Source organism: Heptranchias perlo, chromosome 18, assembly GCF_035084215.1.
Source record: "Heptranchias perlo isolate sHepPer1 chromosome 18, sHepPer1.hap1, whole genome shotgun sequence".
Lineage (NCBI taxonomy): Eukaryota > Metazoa > Chordata > Chondrichthyes > Hexanchiformes > Hexanchidae > Heptranchias > Heptranchias perlo.
In genome coordinates, this window is record NC_090342.1 from 59,205,790 (window position 1) to 59,223,130 (window position 17,341).

At 53.0% G+C, this 17,341-nt stretch overlaps 1 protein-coding gene across 2 annotated transcripts in view; it reads left to right on the forward strand.

Annotated features, from left to right (window-relative positions):
• LOC137334896 (F-actin-monooxygenase MICAL3-like) overlaps positions 1-17,341 on the forward strand; it is a 354,266-nt gene that overhangs the window by 96,358 nt on the left and 240,567 nt on the right. The window lies entirely within an intron of this gene.

Consider the following 17,341-nt stretch of genomic DNA (forward strand, 5'->3'; position numbering starts at 1 on the left):
CTCACCCGTGCTGTACCTGCCCTGGGAGTGTTTGATGGGACAGTGTAGAGGGAGCTTTACTCTGTATCGAACCTGAACTGTACCTGCCCTGGGAGCGTTTGATGGGACAGTGTAGAGGGAGGTTTGCTCTGTTTCGAACCCGTGCTGTACCTGCCCTGGGAGTGTTTGACGGGACAGTGTAGGGGGAGCTTTACTCTGTATCTAACCCTGTACCTGCCCTGGGAGTGTTTGATGGGACAGTGTAGAGGGAGCTTTACTCTGTATCTAAGCCATGCTGTACCTGCTCTGGGAGTGTTTGATGGGACAGTGTCGAGGGAGCTTTACTCTGTATCTAACGTGAACTGTACCTGTCCTGGGTGCGTTTGATGGGACAGTGTAGAGGGAGATTTGCTCTGTATCGAACCCGTGCTGTACCTGCCCTGGGAGTGTTTGACGGGACAGTGTAGGGGGAGCTTTACTCTGTATCTAACCCTGTACCTGCCCTGGGTGTGTTTGATGGGACAGTGTGGAGGTAGCTTTACTCTGTATCGAACCCGTGCTGTACCTGCTCTGGGAGTGTTTGATGGGACAGTGCAGAGGGAGCTTTACTCTGTATCTAACCTGAACTGTACCTGCCCTGGGAGTGTTTGATGGGACAGTGCAGAGGGAGCTTTACTCTGTATCTAACCCGTGCTGTACCTGCCCTGGGAGTGTTTGATGGGACAGTGTTGGGGGAGCTTTACTCTGCATCGAACCCATGCCGTACCTGCGCTGGGAGTGTTTGATGGGACAGTGCAGAGGGAGCTTTACTCTGTATCTAACCTGTGCTGTACCTGCCCTGGGAGTGTTTGATGGGACAGTGTAGGGGGAGCTTTACTCTGTATCGAACCCATGCTGTACCTGCCCTGGGAGTGTTTGATGGGACAGTGAAGGGGGAGCTTTACTCTGTATCTAACCTGAACTGTACCTGCCCTGGGAGAGTTTGATGGGACAGTGCAGAGGGAACTTTACTCTGTATCTAACCCGTGATGTACCTGCCCTGGGAGTTTTTGATGGGACAGTGTCGGGGGAGCTTTACTCTGTATCTAACCCGTGATGTACCTGCCCTGGGAGTGTTTGATGGGACAGTGTAGAGGAAGCTTTACTCTGTATCTAACCTGAACTGTACCGACCCTGGGAGCGTTTGATGGGACAGTGTAGAGGGAGATTTGCTCTGTGTCGAACCCGTGCTGTACCTGCCCTGGGAGTGTTTGACGGGACAGTGCAGAAGGAGCTTTACTCTGTATCTAACCCTGTACCTGCCCTGGGTGTGTTTGATGGGACAGTGTGGAGGGAGCTTTACTCTGTATCGAACCCGTGCTGTACCTGGCCCGGGAGTGTTTGATGGGACAGTGTAGGGGAAGCTTTACTCTGTATCTAACCTGAACTGTACCTGCCCTGGGAGAGTTTGATGGGACAGTGCAGAGGGAACTTTACTCTGTATCTAACCCGTGATGTACCTGCCCTGGGAGTTTTTGATGGGACAGTGTCGGGGGAGCTTTACTCTGTATCTAACCCGTGATGTACCTGCCCTGGGAGTGTTTGATGGGACAGTGTAGAGGAAGCTATACTCTGTATCTAACCTGAACTGTACCGACCCTGGGAGCGTTTGATGGGACAGTGTAGAGGGAGATTTGCTCTGTGTCGAACCCGTGCTGTACCTGCCCTGGGAGTGTTTGACGGGACAGTGCAGAGGGAGCTTTACTCTGTATCTAACCCTGTACCTGCCCTGGGTGTGTTTGATGGGACAGTGTGGAGGGAGCTTTACTCTGTATCGAACCCATGCCATACCTGCGCTGGGAGTGTTTGATGGGACAGTGTAGAGGGAGCTTTACTCTGTATCGAACCCGTGCTGCACCTGCCCTGGGAGTGTTTGATGGGACAGTGTAGGGGGAGCTTTACTCTGTATCTAACCTGAACTGTACCTGCCCTGGGAGTGTTTGATGGGGCAGTGTAGAGGGAACTTTACTCTGTGTCTAACCCGTGCTGTACCTGCCCTGGGAGTGTTTGATTGGACAGTGTAGAGGGCGCTTTACTCTGTATCTAACCTGTGCAGTACCTGCCCTGGGAGTGTTTGATGGGACAGTGTAGAGGGAGCTTTACTCTGTATCGAACCCGTGCTGTACCTGCCCCGGGAGTGTTTGATGGGACAGTGCGGAGGGAGCTTTACTCTGCATCTAACCTGAACTGTACCTGCCCTGGGAGAGTTTGATGGGACAGTGCAGAGGGAACTTTACTCTGTATCTAACCCATGATGTACCTGCCCTGGGAGTTTTTGATGGGACAGTGTAGGGGGAGCTTTACTCTGTATCGAACCCGTGATGTACCTGCCCTGGGAGTGTTTGATGGGACAGTGTAGAGGGAGCTTTACTCCGTATCTAACCCGAACTGTACCTACCCTGGGAGCGTTTGATGGGACAGTGTAGAGGGAGATTTGCTCTGTATCGAACCCGTGCTGTACATGCCCTGGGAGTGTTTGACGGGACAGTGTAGGGGGAGCTTTACTCTGTATCTAACCCGTGCTGTCCCTGCCCTGGGAGTGTTTGATGGGACAGTGCAGAGGGAGCTTTACTCTGTATCTAACCCTGTACCTGCCCTGGGTGTGTTTGATGGGACAGTGTAGAGGGAGCTTTACTCTGTATCTCACCCGTGCTGTACCTGCCCTGGGAGTGTTTGATGGGACAGTGTAGAGGGAGCTTTACTCTGTATCGAACCTGAACTGTACCTGCCCTGGGAGCGTTTGATGGGACAGTGTAGAGGGAGATTTGCTCTGTTTCGAACCCGTGCTGTACCTGCCCTGGGAGTGTTTGACGGGACAGTGTCGGGGGAGCTTTACTCTGTATCTAACCCTGTACCTGCCCTGGGAGTGTTTGATGGGACAGTGTAGAGGGAGCTTTACTCTGTATCTAACCCATGCTGTACCTGCTCTGGGAGTGTTTGATGGGACAGTGTCGAGGGAGCTTTACTCTGTATCTAACGTGAACTGTACCTGTCCTGGGTGCGTTTGATGGGACAGTGTAGAGGGAGATTTGCTCTGTATCGAACCCGTGCTGGACCTGCCCTGGGAGTGTTTGACGGGACAGTGTAGGGGGAGCTTTACTCTGTGTCTAACCCTGTACCTGCCCTGGGTGTGTTTGATGGGACAGTGTAGAGGTAGCTTTACTCTGTATCTAACCCGTGCTGCACCTGCTCTGGGAGTGTTTGATGGGACAGTGTAGAGGGAGCTTTACTCTGTATCTAACCTGAAGTGTACCTGCCCTGGGAGTGTTTGATGGGACAGTGCAGAGGGAGCTTTACTCTGTATCTAACCCGTGCTGTACCTGCCCTGGGAGTGTTTGATGGGACAGTGTTGGGGGAGCTTTACTCTGCATCTAACCCATGCCGTACCTGCGCTGGGAGTGTTTGATGGGACAGTGTAGAGGGAGCTTTACTCTGTATCTAACCTGTGCTGTACCTGCCCTGGGAGTGTTTGATGGGGCAGTGTAGAGGGAGCTTTACTCTGTATCTCACCTGTGCAGCACCTGCCCTGGGAGTGTTTGATGGGACAGTGTAGAGGGAGCTTTACTCTGTATCGAACCCGTGCTGCACCTGCCCCGGGAGTGTTTGATGGGACAGTGTAGGGGAAGCTTTACTCTGTATCCAACTTGAACTGCACCTGCCCTGGGAGAGTTTGATGGGACAGTGCAGAGGGAACTTTACTCTGTATCTAACCCGTGATGTACCTGCCCTGGGAGTTTTTGATGGGACAGTGTAGGGGGAGCTTTACTCTGTATCTAACCCGTGATGTACCTGCCCTGGGAGTGTTTGATGGGACAGTGTAGAGGAAGCTTTACTCTGTATCTAACCTGAACTGTACCTACCCTGGGAGCGTTTGATGGGACAGTGTAGAGGGAGATTTGCTCTGTGTCGAACCCGTGCTGTACCTGCCCTGGGAGTGTTTGACGGGACAGTGCAGAGGGAGCTTTACTCTGTATCTAACCCTGTACCTGCCCTGGGTGTGTTTGATGGGACAGTGTAGGGGGAGCTTTACTCTGTGTCTAACCCATGCCGTACCTGCGCTGGGAGTGTTTGATGGGACAGTGTAGAGGGAGCTTTACTCTGTATCGAACCCGTGCTGTACCTGCCCTGGGAGTGTTTGATGGGACAGTGTAGGGGGAGCTTTACTCTGTATCTAACCTGAACTGTACCTGCCCTGGGAGTGTTAGATGGGACAGTGCAGAGGGAGCTTTACTCTGTATCGAACCCGTGCTGTCCCTGCCCTGGGAGTGTTTGATGGGACAGTGCAGAGGGAGCTTTACTCTGTATCTAACCCTGTATCTGCCCTGGGTGTGTTTGATGGGACAGTGTAGAGGGAGCTTTACTCTGTATCTAACCCATGCTGTACCTGCTCTGGGAGTGTTTGATGGGACAGTGTCGAGGGAGCTTTACTCTGTATCTAACGTGAACTGTACCTGTCCTGGGTGCGTTTGATGGGACAGTGTAGAGGGAGATTTGCTCTGTATCGAACCCGTGCTGCACCTGCCCTGGGAGTGTTTGACGGGACAGTGTAGGGGGAGCTTTACTCTGTATCTAACCCTGTACCTGCCCTGGGTGTGTTTGATGGGACAGTGTAGAGGGAGCTTTACTCTGTATCTAACCTGAACTGTACCTGCCCTGGGAGTGTTTGATGGGACAGTGTAGAGGGAGCTTTACTCTGGATCTAACCCGTGCTGTACCTGCCCTGGGAGTGTTTGATGGGACAGTGTTGGGGGAGCTTTACTCTGCATCTAACCCATGCCGTCCCTGCGCTGGGAGTGTTTGATGGGACAGTGTAGAGGGAGCTTTACTCTGGATCTAACCCGTGCTGTAACTGCTCTGGGAGTGTTTGATGGGACAGTGTAGAGGGAGCTTTACTCTGTATCTAACCTGAACTGTACCTGCCCTGGGAGTGTTTGATGGGACAGTGTAGAGGGAGCTTTCCTCTGGATCAAACCCGTGCTGTACCTGCCCTGGGAGTGTTTGATGGGACAGTGTTGGGGGAGCTTTACTCTGCATCTCACCCATGCCGTACCTGCGCTGGGAGTGTTTGATGGGACAGTGTAGAGGGAGCTTTACTCTGTATCTAACCTGTGCTGTACCTGCCCTGGGAGTGTTTGATGGGGCAGTGTAGAGGGAGCTTTACTCTGTATCTAACCTGTGCAGCACCTGCCCTGGGAGTGTTTGATGGGACAGTGTGGAGGGAGCTTTACTCTGTATCGAACCCGTGCTGCACCTGCCCCGGGAGTGTTTGATGGGACAGTGTAGGGGAAGCTTTACTCTGTATCTAACCTGAACTGCACCTGCCCTGGGAGAGTTTGATGGGACAGTGCAGAGGGAACTTTACTCTGTATCTAACCCGTGATGTACCTGCCCTGGGAGTTTTTGATGGGACAGTGTAGGGGGAGCTTTACTCTGTATCTAACCCGTGTTGTACCTGCCCTGGGAGTGTTTGATGGGACAGTGTAGAGGAAGCTTTACTCTGTATCTAACCTGAACTGTACCTACCTTGGGAGCGTTTGATGGGACAGTGTAGAGGGAGATTTGCTCTGTGTCGAACCCGTGCTGTACCTGCCCTGGGAGTGTTTGACGGGACAGTGCAGAGGGAGCTTTACTCTGTATCTAACCCTGTACCTGCCCTGGGTGTGTTTGATGGGACAGTGTCGGGGGAGCTTTACTCTGTATCTAACCTGAACTGCACCTGCCCTGGGAGTGTTTGATGGGGCAGTGCAGAGGGAGCTTTACTCTGCATCTGACCTGTGCAGTACCTGCCCTGGGAGTGTTTGATGGGACAGTGTCGAGGGAGCTTTGCTCTGTATCGAACCCGTGCTGTACCTGCCCCGGGAGTGTTTGATGGGACAGTGTAGGGGAAGCTTTACTCTGTATCTAACCTGAACTGTACCTGCCCTGGGAGCGTTTGATGGGACAGTGTAGAGGGAGATTTGCTCTGCATCGAACCCGTGCTGTACCTGCCCTGGGAGTGTTTGATGGGACAGTGCAGAGGGAGCTTTACTCTGGATCTAACCCTGTACCTGCCCTGGGTGTGTTTGATGGGACAGTGTCGAGGGAGCTTTACTCTGTATCTAACCCGTGCTGTACCTGCCCTGGGAGTGTTTGATGGGACAGTGCAGAGGGAGCTTTATCTGTATCGAACCTGAACTGTACCTGCCCTGGGAGTGTTTGATGGGACAGTGTAGAGGGAGATTTGCTCTGTTTCGAACCCGTGCTGTACCTGCCCTGGGAGTGTTTGACGGGACAGTGTTGGGGGAGCTTTACTCTGTATCTAACCCTGTACCTGCCCTGGGAGTGTTTGATGGGACAGTGTTGGGGGAGCTTTACTCTGCATCTAACCCATGCCGTACCTGCGCTGGGAGTGTTTGATGGGACAGTGTAGAGGGAGCTTTACTCTGTATCTAACCTGTGCTGTACCTGCCCTGGGAGTGTTTGATGGGGCAGTGTGGAGGGAGCTTTACTCTGTATCTAACCTGAACTGTACCTACCTTGGGAGCGTTTGATGGGACAGTTTAGAGGGAGATTTGCTCTGTGTCGAACCCGTGCTGTACCTGCCCTGGGAGTGTTTGACGGGACAGTGCAGAGGGAGCTTTACTCTGTATCTAACCCTGTACCTGCCCTGGGTGTGTTTGATGGGACAGTGTCGGGGGAGCTTTACTCTGTATCTAACCTGAACTGCACCTGCCCTGGGAGTGTTTGATGGGGCAGTGCAGAGGGAGCTTTACTCTGCATCTGACCTGTGCAGTACCTGCCCTGGGAGTGTTTGATGGGACAGTGTCGAGGGAGCTTTGCTCTGTATCGAACCCGTGCTGTACCTGCCCCGGGAGTGTTTGATGGGACAGTGTAGGGGAAGCTTTACTCTGTATCTAACCTGAACTGTACCTGCCCTGGGACCGTTTGATGGGACAGTGTAGAGGGAGATTTGCTCTGTATCGAACCCGTGCTGTACCTGCCCTGGGAGTGTTTGATGGGACAGTGCAGAGGGAGCTTTACTCTGTATCTAACCCTGTACCTGCCCTGGGTGTGTTTGATGGGACAGTGTCGAGGGAGCTTTACTCTGTATCTAACCCGTGCTGTACCTGCCCTGGGAGTGTTTGATGGGACAGTGCAGAGGGAGCTTTACTCTGTATCGAACCTGAACTGTACCTGCCCTGGGAGTGTTTGATGGGACAGTGTAGAGGGAGATTTGCTCTGTTTCGAACCCGTGCTGTACCTGCCCTGGGAGTGTTTGACGGGACAGTGAAGGGGGAGCTTTACTCTGTATCTAACCCTGTACCTGCCCTGGGAGTGTTTGATGGGACAGTGTAGAGGGAGCTTTACTCTGTATCGAACCCATGCTGTACCTGCTCTGGGAGTGTTTGATGGGACAGTGTAGAGGGAGCTTTACTCTGTATCTAACCTGAACTGTACCTGCCCTGGGTGCGTTTGATGGGACAGTGTAGAGGGAGATTTGCTCTGTATCGAACCCATGCTGTACCTGCCCTGGGATTGTTTGACGGGACAGTGTCGGGGGAGCTTTACTCTGTATCTAACCCGTGCTGTACCTGCCCTGGGAGTGTTTGATGGGACAGTGCAGAGGGAGCTTTACTCTGTATCAAACCTGCACCTGCCCTGGGAGTGTTTGATGGGACAGTGTAGAGGGAGCTTTACTCTGTATCTAACCTGTGCTGTACCTGCCCTGGGAGTGTTTGATGGGACAGTGTGGAGGGAGCTTTACTCTGTATCTAACCCGTGCTGTACCTGCCCTGGGAGTGTTTGATGGGACAGTGTAGGGGGAGCTTTACTCTGTATCTAACCCATGCCGTACCTGCGCTGGGAGTGTTTGATGGGACAGTGTGGAGGGAGCTTTACTCTGTGTCTAACCCGTGCTGTACCTGCCCTGGGAGTGTTTGATGGGACAGTGTAGAGCGAGCTTTACTCTGTATCTAACCTGAACTGTACCTGCCCTGGGAGTGTTTGATGGGGCAGTGTAGAGAGAGCTTTACTCTGTATCTAACCTGTGCAGCACCTGCCCTGGGAGTGTTTGACGGGACAGTGTGGGTGGAGCTTTACTCTGTATCTAACCCGTGCTGTACCTGCCCTGGGAGTGTTTGATGGGACAGTGTAGGGGGAGCTTTACTCTGTATCTAACCCGTGCTGTACCTGCCCTGGGAGTGTTTGATGGGACAGTGCAGAGGGAGCTTTCCTCTGTATCTAACCCTGTAACTGCCCTGGGTGTGTTTGATGGGACAGTGTCGAGGGAGCTTTTCTCTGTATCTAACCTGAACTGGACCTACACTGTGAGCGTTTGATGGGACAGTGCAGAGGGAGATTTGCTCTGTTTCGAACCCGTGCTGTACCTGCCCTGGGAGTGTTTGACGGGACAGTGTAGGGGGAGCTTTACTCTGTATCTAACCCTGTACCTGCCCTGGGTGTGTTTGATGGGACAGTGTCGAGGGAGCTTTACTCTGTATCTAACCTGAACTGCACCTGCCCTGGGAGTGTTTGATGGGACAGTGTAGAGGGAGCTTTACTCTGTATCTAACCTGAACTGTACCTACCCTGGGAGCGTTTGATGGGACAGTGTAGAGGGAGCTTTCCTCTGGATCTAACCCGTGCTGTACCTGCTCTGGGAGTGTTTGATGGGACAGTGTAGAGGGAGCTTTACTCTGTATCTAACCTGAACTGTACCTACCCTGGGAGCGTTTGATGGGACAGTGTAGAGGGAGCTTTCCTCTGGATCTAACCCGTGCTGTACCTGCCCTGGGAGTGTTTGACGGGACAGTGCAGAGGGAGCTTTACTCTGTATCTAACCCTGTACCTGCCCTGGGTGTGTTTGATGGGACAGTGTCGGGGGAGCTTCACTCTGTATCTAACCTGAACTGCACCTGCCCTGGGAGTGTTTGATGGGGCAGTGCAGAGGGAGCTTTACTCTGCATCTGACCTGTGCAGTACCTGCCCTGGGAGTGTTTGATGGGACAGTGTCGAGGGAGCTTTGCTCTGTATCGAACCCGTGCTGTACCTGCCCCGGGAGTGTTTGATGGGACAGTGTAGGGGAAGCTTTACTCTGTATCTAACCTTAACTGTACCTGCCCTGGGAGAGTTTGATGGGACAGTGCAGAGGGAACTTCACTCTGTATCTAACCCGTGATGGACCTGCCCTGGGAGTTTTTGATGGGACAGTGTAGGGGGAGCTTTACTCTGTATCTAACCCGTGATGTACCTGCCCTGGGAGTGTTTGATGGGACAGTGCAGAGGGAGCTTTACTCTGTATCTAACCTGAACTGTACCTGCCCTGGGAGTGTTTGATGGGACAGTGCAGAGGGAGCTTTACTCTGTATCTAACCCTGTACCTGCCCTGGGTGTGTTTGATGGGACAGTGTTGAGGGAGCTTTACTCTGTATCTGACCCGTGCTGTACCTGCCCTGGGAGTGTTTGATGGGACAGTGTAGAGGGAGCTTTACTCTGTATCTAACCCATGCTGTACCTGCTCTGGGAGTGTTTGATGGGACAGTGTCGAGGGAGATTTGCTCTGTTTCGAACCCGTGCTGTACCTGCCCTGGGAGTGTTTGACGGGAGTGTGTAGGGGGAGCTTTACTCTGTATCTAACCCTGTACCTGCCCTGGGAGTGTTTGATGGGACAGTGTGGAGGGAGCTTTACTCTGTATCTAACCCATGCTGTACCTGCTCTGGGAGTGTTTGATGGGACAGTGTAGAGGGAGCTTTACTCTGTATCTAACCTGAACTGTACCTGCCCTGGGAGCGTTGGATGGGACAGTGTAGAGGGAGATTTGCTCTGTATCGAACCCATGCTGTACCTGCCCTGGGAATGTTTGACGGGACAGTGTAGGGGGAGCTTTACTCTGTATCTAACCCGTGCTGTACCTGCCCTGAGAGTGTTTGATGGGACAGTGCAGAGGGAGCTTTACTCTGTATCTAACCTGTGCTGCACCTGCCCTGGGAGTGTTTGATGGGACAGTGTGGAGGGAGCTTTACTCTGTATCTAACCCGTGCTGTACCTGCCCTGGGAGTGTTTGATGGGACAGTGTAGGGGGAGCTTTACTCTGTATCTAACCCATGCCGTACCTGCGCTGGGAGTGTTTGATGGGACAGTGTAGAGGGAGCTTTACTCTGTGTCTAACCCGTGCTGTACCTGCCCTGGGAGTGTTTGATGGGACAGTGTTGAGCGAGCTTTACTCTGTATCTAATCTGAACTGTACCTGCCCTGGGAGTGTTTGATTGGGCAGTGTAGAGAGAGCTTTACTCTGTATCTAACCTGTGCAGCACCTGCCCTGGGAGTGTTTGACGGGACAGTGTGGGTGGAGCTTAACTCTGTATCTAACCCGTGCTGTACCTGCCCTGGGAGTGTTTGATGGGACAGTGCAGAGGGAGCTTTCCTCTGTATCTAACCCTGTACCTGCCCTGGGTGTGTTTGATGGGACAGTGTAGAGGGAGCTTTACTCTTTATCTCACCCGTGCTGTACCGACCCGGGAGTGTTTGATGGGGCAGTGTCGAGGGAGCTTTACTCTGTAGCTAACCTGAACTGGACCTACCCTGGGAGCGTTTGATGGGACAGTGTAGAGGGAGATTTGCTCTGTTTCGAACCCGTGCTGTACCTGCCCTGGGAGTGTTTGACGGGACAGTGTAGGGGGAGCTTTACTCTGTATCTAACCCATGCTGTACCTGCTCTGGGAGTGTTTGATGGGACAGTGTAGAGGGAGCTTTCCTCTGTATCTAACCTGAACTGTACCTACCCTGGGAGCGTTTGATGGGACAGTGTAGAGGGAGATTTGCTCTGTGTCGAACCCGTGCTGCACCTGCCCTGGGAGTGTTTGACGGGACAGTGTAGGGGGAGCTTTACTCTGTATCTAACCCGTGCTGTACCTGCCCTGGGAGTGTTTGATGGGACAGTGCAGAGGGAGTTTTACTCTGTATCTAACCCTGTACCTGCCCTGGATGTGTTTGATGGGACAGTGTAGAGGGAGCTTTACTCTGTATCTAACCCGTGCTGTACCTGCCCTGGGAGTGTTTGATGGGACAGTGTAGAGCGAGCTTTACTCTGTATCTAACCCGAACTGTACCTGCCCTGGGAGTGTTTCATGGGGCAGTGTAGAGGGAGCTTTACTCTGTATCTCACCTGTGCAGCACCTGCCCTGGGAGTGTTTGACGGGACAGTGTGGGGGAAGCTTTACTCTGTATCTAACCTGAACTGTACCTACCCTGGGAGCGTTTGATGGGACAGTGTAGAGGGAGATTTGCTCTGTATCGAAACCGTGCTGTCCCTGCCCTGGGAGTGTTTGACGGGACAGTGTCGGGGGAGCTTTACTCTGTATCTAACACGTGCTGTACCTGCCCTGGGAGTGTTTGATGGGACAGTGCAGAGGGAGCTTTACTCTGTATCTAACCCTGTACCTGCCCTGGGTGTGTTTGATGGGACAGTGTAGGGGGAGCTTTACTCTGTATCTAACCCGTGCTGTACCTGCCCTGGGAGTGTTTGATGGGACAGTGCAGAGGGAGCTTTACTCTGTATCTCACCCTGTACCTGCCCTGGATGTGTTTGATGGGACATTGTAGAGGGAGCTTTACTCTGTATCTAACCCGTGCTGTACATGCCCTGGGAGTGTTTGATGGGACAGTGCAGGGGGAGCTTTACTCTGTATCTAACCTGTGCTGTACCTGCCCTGGGAGTGTTTGATGGGACAGTATAGAGGGAGCTTTACTCTGTATCTAACCCTGTACCTGCCCTGGGTGTGTTTGATGGGACAGTGCAGAGGGAGCTTTACTCTGTATCCAACCCTGTACCTGCCCTGGGTGTGTTTGATGGGACTGTGTAGAGGGAGCTTTACTCTGTATCTAACCCGTGCTGTACCTACCCCGGGAGTGTTTGATGGGGCAGTGTCGACGGAGCTTTACTCTGTATCTAACCTGAACTGGACCTGCCCTGTGAGCGTTTGATGGGACAGTGCAGAGGGAGATTTGCTCTGTTTCGAACCCGTGCTGTACCTGCCCTGGGAGTGTTTGATGGGACAGTGCAGAGGGAGCTTTACTCTGCATCTAACCCTGTACCTGCCCTGGGTGTGTTTGATGGGACAGTGTAGGGGGAGCTTTGCTCTGTCTCTAACCCGTGCTGTACCTGCCCTGGGAGTGTTTGATGGGACAGTGCAGAGGGAGCTTTACTCTGTATCTAACCCTGTACCTGCCCTGGATGTGTTTGATGGGACAGTGTAGAGGGAGCTTTACTCTGTATCGAACCCGTGCTGTACCTGCCCTGGGAGTGTTTGATGGGACAGTGTAGACGGAGCTTTACTCTGTATCTAACCTGTGCTGTACCTGCCCTGGGAGTGTTTGATGGGACAGTGTAGAGGGAGCTTTACTCTGTATCTAACCCTGTACCTGCCCTGGGTGTGTTTGATGGGACAGTGTAGGGGGAGCTTTACTCTGTATCTAACCTGAACTGTACCTGCCCTGGGAGTGTTTGATGGGGCAGTGTAGAGGGAACTTTACTCTGTGTCTAACCCGTGCTGTACCTGCCCTGGGAATGTTTGATGGGACAGTGTAGAGGGAGCTTTACTCTGTATCTGACCTGAACTGTACCTGCCCTGGGAGTGTTTGATGGGACAGTGCAGAGGGAGCTTTACTCTGTATCTAACCTGTGCAGCACCTGCCCTGAGAGTGTTTGATGGGACAGTGTAGAGGGAGCTTTACTCTGTATCGAACCCGTGCTGTACCTGCCCCGGGAGTGTTTGATGGGACAGTGTGGGGGAAGCTTTACTCTGTATCTAACCTGAACTGTACCTCCCCTGGGAGCGTTTGATGGGACAGTGTGGAGGGAGCTTTACTCTGTATCTAACCTGTGCTGTACCTGCCCTGGGAGTGTTTGATGGGACAGTGTCGAGGGAGCTTTTCTCTATATCTAACCCGTGCTGCACCTGCTCTGGGAGTGTTTGATGGGACAGTGTCGAGGGAGCTTTACTCTGCATCTCACCTGAACTGTACCTGCCCTGGGATCGTTTGATGGGACAGTGTAGAGGGAGATTTGCTCTGTATCGAACCCGTGCTGTACCTGCCCTGGGAGTGTTTGACGGGACAGTGTAGGGGGAGCTTTACTCTGTATCTAACCCGTGCTGTACCTGCCCTGGGAGTGTTTGATGGGACAGTGCAGAGGGAGCGTTACTCTGTATCTAACCTGTACCTGCCCTGGGTGTGTTTGATGGGACAGTGTAGAGGGAGCTTTACCCTGTATCTAACCCGTGCTGTACCGACCCCGGGAGTGTTTGATGGGGCAGTGTCGAGGGAGCTTTACTCTGTATCTAACCCGTGCTGTATCTGCTCTGGAGGTGTTTGGTGGGACAGTGCGGAGGGAGCTTTACTCTGTATCAATCCGTGCTGTACCTGTCCTGGGAGTGTTTGATGGGCCAGTGCAGAGGGAGCTTCACTCTGTATCGAACCCGTGCTGTATCTGCTCTGGGAGTGTTTGATGGGACAGTGTGGAGGGAGCTTTACTCTGTATCTAACCCGTGCTGTACCTGCCCTGGGAGTGTTTGATGGGACAGTGCAGAGGGAGCTTTACTCTGTGTCTAACCCGTGCTGTACCTGCCCCGGGAGTGTTTGATGGGACAGTGTAGAGGGAGCTTGACTCTGTATCTAACCCGTGCTGTACCTGCCCTGGGAGTGTTTGATGGGACAGTGTAGAGGGAGCTTTACTCTGTATCTAACCTGTGCTGTACCTGCCCTGGGAGTGTTTGATGGGACAGTGTAGGGGGAGCTTTACTCTGTATCGAACCTGAACTGTACCTGCCCTGGGAGTGTTTGATGGGGCAGTGTGGAGGGAACTTTACTCTGTGTCTAACCTGTGCTGTACCTGCCCTGGGAGTGTTTGATGGGACAGTGTAGAGGGAGCTTTACTCTGTATCGAACCCGTGCTGTACCTGCCCCGGGAGTGTTTGATGGGACAGTGTGGGGGAAGCTTTACTCTGTGTCTAACCCGTGCTGTACCTGCCCTGGGAGTGTTTGATGGGACAGTGCAGAGGGAGCTTTACTCTGTATCTAACCCGTGATGTACCTGCCCTGGGAGTGTTTGATGGGACAGTGCAGAGGGAGCTTTGCTCTGCATCCAACCTGAACTGTACCTACCCTGTGAGCGTTTGATGGGACAGTGTAGTGGGAGATTTGCTCTGTATCGAACCCGTGCTGTACCTGCCCTGGGAGTGTTTGACGGGACAGTGTCGAGGGAGCTTTACTCTGTATCTAACCCGTGCTGTACCTGCCCCGGGAGTGTTTGATGGGACAGTGCAGAGGGAGCTTTACTCTGTATCTAACCCTGTACCTGCCCTGGGTGTGTTTGATGGGACGATGTAGAGGGAGCTTTACTCTGTATCTAACCTGAACTGGACCTACCCTGTGAGCGTTTGATGGGACAGTGTAGAGGGAGATTTGCTCTGTTTCGAACCCGTGCTGTACCTGCCCTGGGAGTGTTTGACGGGACAGTGTCGGGGGAGCTTTCCTCTGTATCTAACCCTGTAACTGCCCTGGGAGTGTTTGATGGGACAGTGTAGAGGGAGCTTTACTCTGTATCTAACCCGTGATGTACCTGCCCTGGGAGTGTTTGATGGGACAGTGCAGAGGGAGCTTTGCTCTGCATCCAACCTGAACTGTACCTACCCTGTGAGCGTTTGATGGGACAGTGTAGTGGGAGATTTGCTCTGTATCGAACCCGTGCTGTACCTGCCCTGGGAGTGTTTGACGGGACAGTGTCGAGGGAGCTTTACTCTGTATCTAACCCGTGCTGTACCTGCCCCGGGAGTGTTTGATGGGACAGTGCAGAGGGAGCTTTACTCTGTATCTAACCCTGTACCTGCCCTGGGTGTGTTTGATGGGACGATGTAGAGGGAGCTTTACTCTGCATTTCACCCTGTACCTGCCCTGGGTGTGTTTGATGGGACAGTGTCGAGGGAGCTTTACTCTGTATCTGACCCGTGCTGTACCTACCCCGGGAGTGTTTGATGGGGCAGTGTCGAGGGAGCTTTACTCTGTATCTAACCTGAACTGGACCTACCCTGTGAGCGTTTGATGGGACAGTGTAGAGGGAGATTTGCTCTGTTTCGAACCCGTGCTGTACCTGCCCTGGGAGTGTTTGACGGGACAGTGTCGGGGGAGCTTTCCTCTGTATCTAACCCTGTAACTGCCCTGGGAGTGTTTGATGGGACAGTGTGGAGGGAGCTTTACTCTGCATCTAACCCATGCTGTACCTGCTCTGGGAGTGTTTGATGGGACAGTCTAGAGGGAGCTTTACTCTGTATCTAACCTGAACTGTACCTACCCTGGGAGCGTTTGATGGGACAGTGTAGAGGGAGATTTGCTCTGTATCGAACCCGTGCTGTACCTGCCCTGGGAGTGTTTGATGGGACAGTGCAGAGGGAGCTTTACTCTGTATCTAACCCTGTACCTGCCCTGGGTGTGTTTGATGGGACAGTGTAGGGGGAGCTTTACTCTGTATCTAACCCGTGCTGTACCTGCCCTGGGAGTGCTGATGGGACAGTGCAGAGGGAGCTTTACTCTGTATCTAACCCTGTACCTGCCCTGGATGTGTTTGATGGGACAGTGTAGAGGGAGCTTTACTCTGTATCGAACCCGTGCTGTACCTGCCCTGGGAGTGTTTGATGGGACAGTGTCGAGGGAGCTTTACTCTGTATCTAACCTGTGCTGTACCTGCCCTGGGAGTGTTTGATGGGACAGTGTAGAGGGAGCTTTACTCTGTATCTAACCCGTGCTGTACCTGCCCTGGGAGTGTTTGATGGGACAGTGTCGGGGGAGCTTTACTCTGTATCTAACCCATGCCGTACCTGCGCTGGGAGTGTTTGATGGGACAGTGTAGAGGGAGCTTCACTCTGTATCTAACCTGTGCTGTACCTGCCCTGGGAGTGTTTGATGGGACAGTGTAGAGGGAACTTTACTCTGTGTCTAACCCGTGCTCTACCTGCCCTGGGAGTGTTTGATGGGACAGTGTAGAGGGAGCTTTACTCTGTATCTAACCCTGTACCTGCCCTGGGTGTGTTTGATGGGACAGTGTAGAGGGAGCTTTACTCTGTATCTAACCCGTGCTGTACCTGCTCTGGGAGTGTTTGATGGGACAGTGTCGAGGGAACTTTTCTCTGTATCGAACCCGTGCTGCACCTGCTCTGGGAGTGTTTGATGGGACAGTGTCGAGGGAGCTTTACTCTGTATCTAACCTGAACTGTACCTGCCCTGGGAGCGTTTGATGGGACAGTGTAGAGGGAGATTTGCTCTGTATCGAACCCGTGCTGTACCTGCCCTGGGAGTGTTTGACGGGACAATGTAGGGGGAGCTTTACTCTGTATCTAACCCGTGCTGTACCTGCCCTGGGAGTGTTTGATGGGACAGTGCAGAGGGAGCTTTACTCTGTATCTTACCCTGTACCTGCCCTGGGTGTGTTTGATGGGACAGTGCAGAGGGAGCTTTACTCTGTGTCTAACCTGTGCTGTACCTGCCCTGGGAGTGTTTGATGGGACAGTGTAGGGGGAGCTTTACTCTGTATCTAACCTGAACTGTACCTGCCCTGGGAGTGTTTGATGGGGCAGTGTGGAGGGAACTTTACTCTGTGTCCAACCCGTGCTGTACCTGCCCTGGGAGTGTTTGATGGGACAGTGTCGAGGGAGCTTTGCTCTGCATCGAACCCGTGCTGTACCTGCCCTGGGAGTGTTTGATGGGGCAGTGTAGAGGGAGCTTTACTCTGTGTCTAACCTGTGCTGTACCTGCCCTGGGAGTGTTTGATGGGACAGTGTCGAGGGAGCTTTACTCTGTATCGAACCCGTGCTGTACCTGCCCCGGGAGTGTTTGATGGGACAGTGTGGGGGAAGCTTTACTCTGTGTCTGACCTGAACTGTACCTGCCCTGGGAGAGTTTGATGGGACAGTGTCGGGGGAGCTTTACTCTGTATCTAACCCATGATGTACCTGCCCTGGGAGTGTTTGATGGGACAGTGTAGAGGGAGCTTTACTCTGCATCCAACCTGAACTGTACCTACCCTGGGAGCGTTTGATGGGACAGTGTAGTGGGAGATTTGCTCTGTATCGAACCCGTGCTGTCCCTGTCCTGGGAGTGTTTGATGGGACAGTGTAGAGGGAGCTTTACTCTCTATCTAACCCTGTGCCTGCCCTGGGTTTGATTGATGGGACAGTGTAGAGGGAGCTTTACTCTGTATCTCACCCCTGTTGTACCTGCCCTGGCAGTGTTTGATGGGACAGTGTAGAGGGAGCTTTACTCTGTATCTAACCCATGCTGTACCTGCCCTGGGAG